This window comes from Leptopilina heterotoma, unplaced genomic scaffold (assembly GCF_015476425.1).
Source record: "Leptopilina heterotoma isolate Lh14 unplaced genomic scaffold, ASM1547642v1 Lhet_209, whole genome shotgun sequence".
NCBI classification, from domain to species: Eukaryota; Metazoa; Arthropoda; class Insecta; order Hymenoptera; family Figitidae; genus Leptopilina; species Leptopilina heterotoma.
In genome coordinates, this window is record NW_025110924.1 from 744,604 (window position 1) to 758,831 (window position 14,228).

At 21.3% G+C, this 14,228-nt stretch overlaps 1 protein-coding gene across 9 annotated transcripts in view; it reads right to left on the reverse strand.

The window, feature by feature from the left end:
* LOC122501406 (caveolin-3-like) overlaps positions 1-14,228 on the reverse strand; it is a 278,146-nt gene that overhangs the window by 94,325 nt on the left and 169,593 nt on the right. The window contains exons 1-2 of one of the 9 annotated variants that reach the window (XM_043610842.1): positions 10,258-10,314; positions 5,462-5,464 (exon numbers count right to left, since the gene is read on the reverse strand). The exons of the other annotated variants lie outside the window; for them this stretch is intronic. The gene's annotated coding sequence lies outside the window, so the exon portion shown is untranslated. Of the gene's footprint in view, positions 1-5,461; positions 5,465-10,257; positions 10,315-14,228 lie in introns of those variants that run through there. 9 annotated transcript variants of the gene reach the window in all.

Below are 14,228 nucleotides of genomic sequence, written 5' to 3' on the forward strand. Positions count from 1 at the left end.
TTTTTTTTTTAATTATTGAATTTTTTTTGAAAAATTTTATGATTTATTAAAATCATAGAAAATTATATTATTATTGAAAATAATTGAATTCAGAAGTAGAAATTTTTATAAAAATTATTCAATTTTTGCGAAGAATTGTACTATTTATAAAAATAATTGAATTGCTACAAAGAATTCATTAAAATTTAAAAAAAAATAATTGAATCCTTTCGTTAAATTTTAATACAATTTGAAAATAAGTAATTGAAAATAATTTAATTTCTTGCAAAGAATTTTATTTAATTTTTTCTAAATAGACAATCACTCGGTCGATAAATTATTAAGATGATGAAAAAAATCGATCACTCCGAGTCATGTAATTAATTATGTATATTTAATATGTGAATTTAAAAAATTTTTTAAATATGAAAATAATAATAATTCCTTAGAGAATTTTCGATTGAAGATTGTGTACGAAAAGTACCACTGCTAATTTTCAAAGACATTAGGACTCTCGCTCAATTAACGGATTTGAAAAAAAGTTGCGAAAACTCTTGAAATCTTCTCTTTCATCATATTCAATTCATGCAAAAAAAAGTTTTTCTTTTTTCTGGCAATTTACTTCAAGAGACATCAAAGACATTTACAGGACATTTCCAACGGCTTATGAGTTATAAAAATATTAAATTAGTTCGTCCCTTTTCTTCTTCTTCGGCCTCTTTCTTTCTTCTTTGCCCTTTTTTGCCTTTTCTTTTCATCATCTCTTTCTTTATTCACTGAGTGGTTTTTTTTAAATACCACATGGTTATTTCTGACTCTTTATTATGATTCCAATTTTTTATTTATTTATTTGAAAATTAACGGGAATTTTCGTAAAAAAATATATATACGTATTTTTTGACAATCTTGAATTATTGTATTTTAAAACGTTCAAATTGAATAAACACTGTCTAATATTTAAATATTTTAAAAATGTTTTATAAAAATTGAGTCACTAATTTAAATTAGTTATATTCTATAAAATATTTTTCCGTAAATATATTTTTTTGTAAAATAGTTTTTAACAGCATATATATTGGAAATTAGGTATATTATTATCAATTTCTAAATTACTTACAATGATTATATCATCAATTTACACAAACGTGAAATAATATTTTCGCAAAGAATTGAAATATTACTGATATAAATAATTATAGTTTTTTTCTAAACAGCACTATTAAAAACTTTTAACTTCTATTTGAACTAATTTTAATAATTTCTGACATTCATCAGCATAATTTATTAATAGTTTTAACAATGATAAATTATCATTAATTACAATTAATTATAATGAATGAATTATAAAATTATAATTAATTATCATTATAACTTTCAATGAATTAAAATTAATTATAATAAATTATCATTATTTTCAATTAATTATAATTATCATTTTATAATTATAATATAAAAATATCAACTATATGAACAATCTAAACAATAAAAAAAAATCCAATTAAGCAAAATAAAAATAAATAAATAATTGGTGAAGAATTTAAACTACAAAAATTCAAACTTTCAAAAATTTTGTTCTATCCTATTCTATTCGTACCAATAAAGATCAAATGTGACATTAATCGATGAATACATTATTTAATACTATTTTGTAAATTCTTAGACAATAAATAAAAATTTTAAATTACGCACGTCTTTTTTAAAATATTTGAAAATAATTTTTTCTAAATTTATTGTATTTACGCAAAACGTAAAATAATATGATGATGAAACATTAAGTATTTTCAATGAAATGGATTATTAAAGTCCAACCAATTGTGTAATTTATTCATGTAAATAACACTTTTAACTCTATTTTTATTTTATTTTAAAAACATATTACAGGATCGTTTATATAATTGTATTTATTACCGTTACAATGACTGTTATTTTTAAAATGAAGTTTTTTTTCTTCTCTCATTTAAATTACAACAAAAGTCTTGATTTAATATTTTAATGTGAATTATTCTAACTGTAGTAGTATTGTACTTTTTTAGGTACTCTATCTAAAATAATACAAATAAAATTATTATTTTTATTATTACTAATTATTAACTGTAATTAATAAAATATTAATTTAATTTCGTTCATTTGAACGTTCAAAACTTGTGGATCATCGCAATAATATTAATATTTTTCAGAATATTTATATAATATTGTTTAATAATTATAATTGATAGTAAAAATTAATAAAATTATTAAATAAAGTTAAAAATTAATAAATTCATAAATTAAATTAAAATGAAAAAAAATTATTAAATTAAGTTAAAATTTAATAAATTCATAAATTAAATTAAAATTAAAAAAATTACTAAATAAAGTAAAAAATAAATAGATTCATAAATTAAATTAAATTAAAATAATAAAATTATTAACTTTCGTTAATTACAAAAAATAGCATTATAGTTAAAAAAAAAACAATGATCGAAATAATTGCTCCTGAAAAATTTAATTTGAGTTAGAAATAAAAATAATTTATGATAATTTATTAGACTCCGAATCCGAAAACAGTTGAAAGACCTGCTAAATTAAATATATCAGTCGTTTATAGGCAAATATCAATATAGAGTGTCTAATAAATTTGATGTAAATGCCCTTAGTGGAAAATTTCGTCGATCAAATTTTTACATATCTATATACTGTTATGTGCAGACATGCTTTATGATTAAATTTTTCTCCCTACAAACACAGACTATTTCTTCCTTGTTCCTTTTTCCTTTAATAGAAACACAAGTGGGAAGTTTATAAACGGCCCACGTGACTAGACACAAGCTTTTTTTTTTTAATTTCTTCATCAGGTCAAGAGAAATGCATTAGGAAAATGTTGGTCTATGATTCATCATGTTTTGTATTGTTTTAGCTGTAAAGTATCATTGCAATAATTTATTACTTTAGCTTAAATAATGTATGTTCTATTTTATTATAAAAATATTATATATAGTAAATATTTCCTTTTTGTTAAAAACAATTTTTTAAAATTATTTTTTAATAAAAATGCCTAAATACGACTTCAGGCTTTTTAATTATAAAATAAATATAGTAAAATAAATAATTAAATTCAAATTATAATAATTAAAATAATAAAAATAATAAAATTCTTCTTTAATGTTCAATTATTTTCAAAAATATTCCTCAATTCAATGATTTTCAATGTCTACTGTTTTAATAAAATTTTTCAAAGGAATTTAATTATTTAAACAAAATTTTAATAAATTTCTACGCAAACATTTAGTTATTTTTATAAATAAAAAAAATTTCACAGGAATCCAATTATTTACAAATTTTTTTCACAATAATTCCATTATTTATTAAATAATCAAAATTTTTTCAGCAAAAATTCAATTATTTTTATAAAAAAATAATTTTTTTTTTATTAAAAAAAACTTAATAAAATTCTTAATAAAATTATTTTCAAAAAGTCTCCTGAATTCAATGATTTTCAATACCTACTATTTTAATAAAACTTCCCAAAAGAAATCAATTATTAAAAAAAAATTTTAATAAAATTTCACCTTTGCATTTAAATAATTGAATTCTCGTAGAATTTTCTAATAAAAATTTATTTAAAAATGAATTTTAGTGAAAATTTTAGATAACAATTGAATATGAAAATAATTTTTAAGAAGTTACAATAAGAATATTTTTATAATATAAAATAATGATTTTAACACTTGATTTTTTATAATAATATTTTTAAAGTTGATTAATTTCAAAAAGGTTTGAATTTGAATGTTTTGAAGAATTTTAATTTCTACGGAAAAATAATAATAATTAAATACTTAAAATATTTAAAAAAGAAATTATTGTTCTCGAATAATTTTACAATTAAAAATATTCGTAAAAATATTTAACAGAACATTTTTTTTAATAAATTTTTTTCCTTTATTTTCTAAAAATTCAAAAATTTTTAATTTCATTTTCAATTAAAATTTGTAATTGACAAATAGAATTTTTAAACATTTTTTCCGTTTATTTTTGAAAAACTTTGAATTTTATTAAAACAATTGAAATTAAAAAATAGAATTGATGCAAATTATTTCTTTGTGAAAATTGAGAATTTTCCACAAAAATATTAAGAAACAATATTTGTTACAGAAAAAAATATAAAACAAACAAAATAGGTATGTTTTTTCATTTGTTAATTGTAATTTTTCTAAATTTTAATTTGTAATATTATTTTATTCTAAATCGTGAAAAAAATCTTATTTTCGATTTGTCAAACAATATTTTTTAAAGCAAAAAAGAAAAGCATATATACAGAAACTAACTTCAAACTGCAGAGAGCGGACAAAATGAATGAAATAATACGGAGATTAATATATAGTTAATTTTCTCAAATGATTCATTTTATTCATTTCGATTTTTTCCAGTAAAAATAGTCGATAAATGCAACTTCTCAACTAGAGTAAAAGTAAAGATTGAGATAATAATAAAAAGGAATTAAATTAGCTTCGTAATTTTTTGAGGAGTATAATAAATTTCTTTTACGAGAGTCATTATTACGAAGTCATGGTTGGCCATCGACATTGACATTGGCAATGGTGGGAAAGGGAGAGAGGGGCTTTTAAAAACTACTTAAGTCAGAAATTGCGACATATCTCCTCCTTCATAAAACATATTTCACACAATTTTTTTCGCCACTTTGATATTTTTTTTTCTCTCTCTCTCTCTCTCTCTTTCGAATATTATAACCGAAAGCTTAGATTAACGGAGATTATTATGCTGGCCCCGTAATATAAGTGTTACATCTGCACTTTCTTACTCGCAAGAGAGATCTCCTGTGATGTGAAAGTTGCCCGCTATAAAGAGCACGAAAGACTTGAATATTATGTTATAGTGAGAAAAACCACTCCCCTCTTCTCTATCTTTATTTCTCCCTCTCACTCCCACTTTCTTTCAATTTTTTACCCTCATTTTCCCACTACTTCCTTTCTTCCTTCCTTTTCCAGACGACTATATTCTTCACATTGAACTTGCAAATTTCATCATCATCATCAATGAGAGAAAACAAGATTTTCACACATACGATAACATTATTAATAAAAAAAACAACAATGAGAGAGACTTTTCAGAATTTATCAATTTCTAAATAAGTCATTGTCATTTTTAGAGACTCCTGTATTTTTTTCTAGATTGTGGAGCAAAAAAAAAATTCCACTGCTAGAAAATTTGTAGGTGTTTATTTTAAAATATCTAATTTAGGTTCATTAGATATTTACATTTTAACTGCGCGTACAATTAACATTGAATAATGTATGTTAAAATTGCGACACAACGATATAAGCTACAATATTTACTATTTAACGATATGTAATACATAATAACATCACAAAAGTGTCGACATGAGTAATATCAGTGTCAATGTACTCGAGCAGGATATTCATGAAAAATTATAAATTCAGTTTGAAATCGTTTTTTTTATTGGGGAAAAAAAATTTTTTAATACTATCTAAACTAGAATTTATTAAAAATAATGATTTGAAATATTGGATGTAAAAAAATTAAATTTATTAGCACAATAATTGACCTGAACTATAATTTATACGAATTATAATTGACCTGAACTACAATTTATACGAATTATAAATTATCTGAACTTCAATTTATAATTAACCTGAACTACAATTCATACGAATAATAATTTAAAATTGACCTGAACTATAATTCATATGAACTGTAATTGACCTAAACTACAATCATTTCAACTATAATTGACCAGAACTAAATTTAATCCCGATAATAATTGACCTTAACTGCAATTTATTTGAACCATAATTGACCAGAATTACAATTTATTGATCCATAATTGACCAGAATTACACTTTGATAACAATACAATTGCCCAGAATTGCAATTAATTAAATATATAATTTACCTGAACTACAATTATTTAAACAATAATTGACCAGAATTATAAATAATTCAAATTAATTTTGACCAGAACTACAATTAATTTGAACCATAATTGACTAGAACTATGTTTAATTCATACCACAATCGACCTGAAACACGATTGAGTAAACTATAATTAATTGAAACCATAATTAAAAAGAAACGCGAATTCTCAAAACTATAATTGACCTGAACTACAATCAATTTTACTAATAATTGACCAGAATCACGATTGTTTAATATTATAATTCACCTGAACTACAATCGATTAAAGTATAATTGACCTAAAGTAGAATTAATTTCAACCATATTTAAATAGAATTGCACTTGATCCAAATAGTAATTGACCTGAACTACAATTAAATTATCAATTAAAAATTAAAAATATCAATTAAATAGTACTTAACCTGAACTACAATTAAATTGAAGAATAATTTACTTAATTTACTATTGATCGACTTCACAGTTGACCAGAATTACAATTCATTCGATTTATGATTAACCTGAACTACAATTATTTGAATAATAATTTATCAGAATTACAATTGATCCAAATTATAATTGACCTGAACTACAATAAATTTTGAATAATAATTGACCAGAACCAAATTTAATCCTAATTATAATTGACCTAAACTATAATTTTTTAAATTATAATTGACCTGAACTACAATTTATTTGAATCATAATTGGCTAGAATTACAATTTGACCTGAACTACAATTCATTTGAATCATAATTGACCAAAATTACAATTGATTTGAATAATAATTGACCAGAATTGAGATTGATTCATATTATAATTGACCTAAATTACAATTAGTTTGAACCACAGTTGACCAAAAATATAATTCACTCAAATTGTAATTGATCTAAAATACAATTATTTTAAACAATAATGAACGAAATGTTTAATTGATAGAAATTATAATTAACCTAAAGTAAAACTGCTTCAAAATATTATTGACCTAAATTACGTTTGAGAATATTGACAAGTGATCAAAATTACAATTGACCCGAACTAGAGTCAATTTAAACTACAGTTCATCAATTATTCCAAATTTTAATTTATCCTGAAATTTAAATTACCTGCGCCTGTAATTATTAAGGATTGAAATTACTAGTGACTTGAACTACAATTTATTGAAACTAAAAATTACTTAAACTACAATCGATGGTAATTGTTAGGGACTAAACTTACAATTTGTTACAAATAACATTGACCTAAACTACAGTGAAAAGAAACTGTTAGTGGACAAACTTACAATTTATTATAGATAAAATTGACCTAAACTACAGTGAATGGAAACTGTTAGTGACTAAACGAATTGTTATTAAAATTGGCACAAAACTACATTCAATTAAAACCAAAAATAAACCTTAATTATAGCAGATTAACATGGAAATTGACCTAAACTACAATTATTGTTATCTATCAAATGGCTAAACTTATAAAAAATAATATTTTAATTGACTTAAACTACATGCGATGAAAGTAGCCTAACTTACAACAAATGAAATTAAGAGTTATCAAAACTACAATTCATCTAAACTGTTAGTGACCTAACTTACAGGTCAAAAATTGACTTAAACTACAATTGATTCAAAGAATCAAACGGTCCAACTTACAACAAGTTAATATTAAAATTGACCTAAACTACAATCTTATGGATATTTGTGGTATGTAAAAATGTAGTTTAGGTCAATTTTAATTTCGATTTGTTGTATGTTGGACCGTTTGATACTTTGAATCAATTGTAGTTTAGGTCAATTTTAATACAAATCTGTTATAAATTAAGTCTTTTATCTTTTAAATCAATTGTAGTTTCGGTCTATTTCAATGTCACTCTATTATATTATTGGTAATTTTTTATTTCAAACCTGTTATTTCAATCAATTGTGATTTAGGTCATAAGTATCAGATTCAACAAATAATCTTAAAATCTACATTTACTTCCCCCTTTTCTTTTTCAATTTTTTTACTGAAAGGAAAAAAAACAAAATGTTTTCGCACGCCCTTAATCCTGATCCTCATCTACCTCACGTATTTATATTAAATTCAAAGAAAAATTTTTTGGGGCAATGTTAAATTTCTTTCGTTCCTCTCTTTTATTTTTTGTCGCACAATACCGTATTATATTATTCTTGAGCGAACCGCTAGTTTCAGTTATGAAACGAGGTACGGAGTTACGAAACTTGAGGACGTAATATCAGCGCGAACTAAAAGCTGTGTGCCGTGTTTCTGTACCGTTAGATTTTCTCTCCGCGAGTCTGCACGCTCAAGACGGTCGTCACACTTCTTTTTTTTCTCTTTTCTTTCTCTCTCCTTACTCTTTTACTTTTTTTTTTTTTTTTTTTTTAATCGTCATCCATCACCGTGACCGCAACATGAACCCTCTTCAGGAAATCAACGATCAAAAACCGTTTTTGAATTGACTCACTTTTAAAAATTCAAGTTGTACTTCTCCTTCAATAATCATTACACACATGTATTTATGTTTCGTCGATAAAAAGAAATTTCGAGACGAATTTTTACACCGGTATAAATAAATTATTGTCGGACAAAAACTTTATTTAAAAATTAATTAAAAATAATTAATTAATAATAATAATAACAATAATAAAAAATAAAATAAATTCAATTTATTGAGAAATTAAATTTATCAAATGCTTAATTATTACGAATTGACTGCATATTGTGAAAAAAATTTATTTTATTTAAATATCCGATTGTTTATTATCTAATAAATGTTTACTTGAATCAAAATAAAATTTTATTTAAATTAATTAAATATGGCACTTGTTTCAAATATTTAAATTTTTTGATTCAAATAAAATTTATTTGTTTTAGTTAAAAAGCAGTTGATTGAAGTAAAATATTAATTCGTTAATAGACAATTAATCGGTTTTTTCGAGCCAATAAAATTATTTACAATTAATCGGTTTTTGAGTAAATAAAATTATTTTCAGTTTAGAATTTTTAACTAATAATTCATCTCTAAATCAATTATTATTTTTAATTTAATAATTTTTGAAAAATTTCTTTCAAAATTCAATTTAAAAAAAATTACTTGAATTTCTAGAAATTTTGATATTTTTCAACTTTAATTATTTTTACAAATTAAAACTTAAATTCTTTCAAAATTTAATTATTTCAATTATTTTCTACAATGTGAAAAAATTTATTTGATCTAAATAAATTAGTGAATTAAACAATTCAAAAAACAAAAATTAATTAATTAAACAAATTTTTCGGTGTAGAAATTTTAGAAATTTAATTATTCATAGAAAAAATAATTTTTAGAATTAATCTGTTATAATTATTTGATATAAATAAGAATTATTTGATTCAAGTAAATATTTATTTGATATAATAGAAAAGTATTATTTGAATCAATTAAATTTTCTTTTCAGTGCATATTTGTCATAATTAATATTTTATATAGGAAATTATAAAAATATTTCATTTATTTTTTGATAAAAAAAAATTTTCCTTATCTATTGTCATTTTTTTTACAGCTGGATAATAAATATCGAATTATTCAATAAGGATTGAATTTTTAATTGGAAAAAAAGATTTGCAAATCTTCTTTCGAGATTAAAGACTGAAGGCTTATATGCATTTGACGAAACGAATATTATTGTCATTTCCGAGGAAAAGTTTTCGAAGTGATTAACTTTATTTGTGACTTTACAATTTGATAAATACAAATTATGAAATAAGAATTCTCATTATTATTTATTAATTATTAATTATTATTTATCATTTTTAACGATGTCTTTTGGTGTTGACTATTTCTATATTAATTATTATTAATTACTAATTTTCAATTAATTCTTTTCGCTGAATAGTTAAATAATAAATAACTTTCGCTACAGAAACTTGTTTCAAAAATTATATTTTTGAAACAATTTTCGTGAGAGAAAGTTAATTACTGAATAATTAATTATTTATTTTTTATTAATTTCTTTATTAATAATTTCTCAATTGAATAATATTAAATATTAATAATTTCATAATATTGAATGTATTGACAATGTATTTATTTATATATTTATTTATACAGATTAGGTTGAAAATCGTTCAATTTATGTTTATTGCTTCGAAAAAAATTATGAAATTAATTTTTTCGGAAAAATGTCCGATTTTCTTTTTCTAATTGAATATATTTTTGATTTAATGAGAAATATCAATTCTTGTTCTCTAATTCAAAAAAACAATAGAATAAAACTATTTTCTATATTTAAGAGATAGAATAATATATATACTTTGTGTTGGTAAATAGCAAGACATCAACTTTCTAGTACTTAAACTTGTAATAACTTAGCATTAAAAGTGATGCAGTCTTACCTCACTCCTCATTTTCTACTGAAAACTTTCCTTGTCATTTTGCACTTTTCTATATTTATCGATTTATTTTTACCCACTTTTACTTGTCCGATTAAAAATATTTCTCCTCGAAAGGAAATTATAAACTTTTTTTCGGTAAAAAATTTATTAAAAATTAAAAATTTATAGTAAGAAAATTTATCGAATTTTATTTAATTAATTATAATTAAAATTAATTTTTTTTTTTTAATTTTTATATGAACGTATAAATTTTTTTTTACAAATTCATTTTATTTGCAAATATAATGCGGCATGTTCGGAACATTATTCTTTTTCCAAATATATGATAATGATAATTCAAATCGAAATAACTGTAAAGTAATTTTTTTTCTTCTTTTTGACTGGAATTTTTATCGCAGAAGAAAATTATGTATCAAGTGTGTTACAAGATCTATCCGGTCTAACGTTATTCGTCCAGCTGTTCTTCACTGGAATATATAGTTGATAATAATCTCTAATGCAGAAGTGTATTCAAACGTGCCACAACTTTTCAATCTCCACGTCTGAATTTCAAACTAAACTTCTGCGAGAATTCATTAACCAGACAGCAACAACAAAAAAAGTAATTTATAATCCTATTATACATAATAAGATTATAAATTACTTTATTATATATAATCAAATCAGAAATTAGCTTTAGTTAGTTTTAATATATTTTAAATTATAAAATAATTTTTAAAAAATGTTTAAATAAATATTAAATCAACTGATTAATTTCCAATCTGTGATTTAAATAAACATACAAATCTCATTATAATAATTAGAAATAAATAAACTGAAGTAAATATTATGCAAAAAATAGCTATTTTTGGAAATAGTTGGTTTTACCAAAAAGGCTTTTCCAGAAATTAAAATTGACCTAAACTACAATTAATTAAAATTACAATTGATTAAATTTAGAATTGATTAATATTAAAATTTAAAATTAACAAGAATTACAATTGATTAATATTAAAATTGACAAGAATTACAACTGATTAATATTAAAATTGACAAGAATTACAATTCATCTTATATTTATAATTTAATTAAACTACAATTGTTTGAACCATAATTGACCAGAATAAAATTTGATCACAATTATAATTGACCTGATCAACAATTTATTTGAATCATAACTGACTAGAATTACAATCTTAATATTTTTGTAGAAAATTTTCAATTTTCATTAGAAAATAATTTACATTATTTCTATTTTTTAAAATTACAATTCTTTTAATAAAATTCAAAGTTTTTCAAAAATAAACGGAAAAAAATGTTTAAAAATTAAATTTGTCAATTACAAATTTTAATTGAAAATGAAATGGAAAATTTTTGAATTTTTAGAAAATAAAGGAAAAAATTTTTATTAAAAAAAAGTGTTCTGTTAAATTTTTTTACGAATATCTTTCATTGTAAAATTATTCGAAAACAATAATTTCTTTTTTAAATATTTTCAATATTTAATTATTATTATTTTTCCATAGGAATTAAAATTCTTCAAAAGATTTAAATTCAAACCTTTTTGAAATTAATCAACTTTAAAAATATTGTTATAAAACATAAAGAAATCGATCACTTCATGTTTTATAATAATTAAATAGAATCGAGTGTTAAAATCATTATTTTATATTATAAGAATATTGTTACTGTAATTTTTTTCAAAATTATTTTCATATTTAATTATTATCTAAAATTTTAACTAAAATTCATTTTTCAATCAATTTTGACGAAATTTAATAAAATTTTTAAGAATAGTTACATTTTTCAAGGAATTCAATTAAAATTGCATTAAAAATAATTGAAATTCTGCGATAATTTTATTATTTATAAAAATAATTCAATTATTCAGAAAAACTTATAAAAAATGTATAAATAATTGAATTTATAAATTAATTGAAAATTATTGAAATGAGGAAAATTTTTGAAAGTAATTGAAATTTTGACAAGAATTTTATTAAAATTTTTTGAAAATAATTGAAATTTTGACAAGAATTTTATTAAAATTTTTGAAAACAATTAATTCCTTTTAGGTAGTTTTATTAAAACAGTAAATATTGCAAATTTTTGAAAATAATATTGAAATTTTGACAAGAATTTTATTAAAATTTTTAAAAATAATTTATTTCTTTTGGGTGGTTTTATTAAAACAGTAGATATTGAAAATTATTGAAATGAGGAAAATTTTTAAAAATAATTGAAATTTTGACAAAAATTTTATTAAAATTTTTGAAAATAATTGAATTTTCAGGAAAAATCAAGATTCGCGGTAGAGAATCGCCGCCAAGTAAAAAACAAAAACCGCGAATATATATTCTCGAAATATCGACTATTTTTCGATAAAATTGAATAACTTTAGTAAATCTTAACCGATTTGCTTCATTCTTTTTTTGTTGGATAAAGAATCAAAAAAGAAAGAATTCTGTCAAGTTTATTTGAATATTTTTAATACTTTTATAGAATTTAAGCTAGGAAAACCGAAAAAAATAGCGATTTTTTGAGATTTAGACAAACGTGGAGCGTAAACTCCTAAATGGATTTCTAAAATATTTTAGAATATTATTAATTAGGTTAAAATCTCGATATACATTTCATGAAATTTTAATATACTTCGTATTTTTTGAAAAATTTGGATTTTTCTCAAAAAAATGGAATATTTTGACATTTAGACAAACGCAGAGAGCAAACTTCTAAACGGAAGTGCAAAATATTCTATAATATCATTGATTGGGGTAAAATCTCGATATATATTTCAGGAAATTTTAATACACTTCGTATTTTTTGAAAAATTTTGATTTTTCTAAAAAAAATAAAATTTTTTGATATTTAGACAAACGTAGAGACTAAACTTTTTAATTTATTCAAATTTCCTGCAATATATATCAAGATTATACTCCACTCAATAATATTCTAGAATATTTAACAAATCTGTTAAGTAATTTGATCTCTACGTTTGTCTAAATGTCGAAAAATTCAATTTTTTATAGAAAAATCAAAATATTTTAATAAATACGAAGTGTATTTAAATTTCTTGCGATATATATCGAAATTTTAACACAATTAACAATAATCTAGAATAATTTACATATCCGTTTAGAAGTTTAGTCTTTGCGTTTGTCTAAATATCAAAAAATTTTATTTTTTTAGAAAAATCCAAATATTGAAATATTTATATTTTTCTCTAAAAAATTGGATTTGACATCTAGATAAATGTAGAGCCTGAACTACTAAACAGTTTTATAAAAGACCCTAGAATTTAATTATGATGCAAAAAGTATTTCAATCCCAACAAAAACATCTTTGATGCAAAAATTTCCGCCAAGTAAAAATTTTGGAAATGTCGAAATAATTAGTGAAATAAAAATTTACCAAGTAAAATTTGTAACGAATGTATTCAATTGTATTCAATTGTAACAAATGTAGAATTTAATTTAATTATTAACATAATCAGCTAATGAAATCCAATTGTTCGTCTTAATAAAAAATTTCTATTTGAAACAATTTTAAGATCTTGGCGTCAATAATGTTTCTAACTTATAATTAATGAAAGCATTGACGCCAAGATCTTAAAATTGCTTCAAATAGAAATTTTTTATTAAGACGAACAATTGGATTTCATTAGCTGATTATGTTAATAATTAAATTAAATTCTACATTTGTTACAATTGAATACAATTGAATACATTCGTTACAAATTTTACTTGGTAAATTTTTATTTCACTAATTATTTCGACATTTCCAAAATTTTTACTTGGCGGAAATTTTTGCATAAAAGATGTTTTTGTTGGAATTTTATTATTTATAAAGATAATTTTATTACTTTTAAAAGTAATTGAATTTCTGCAATTATTTGTAACTTCTTCAAAATTCAATTTTTTTAAAGTGTTTTTAACTAAATTTCTTTTAAAAATCCATTATTTTTAATAATTAATTAAATATTTTGACAAATTTAA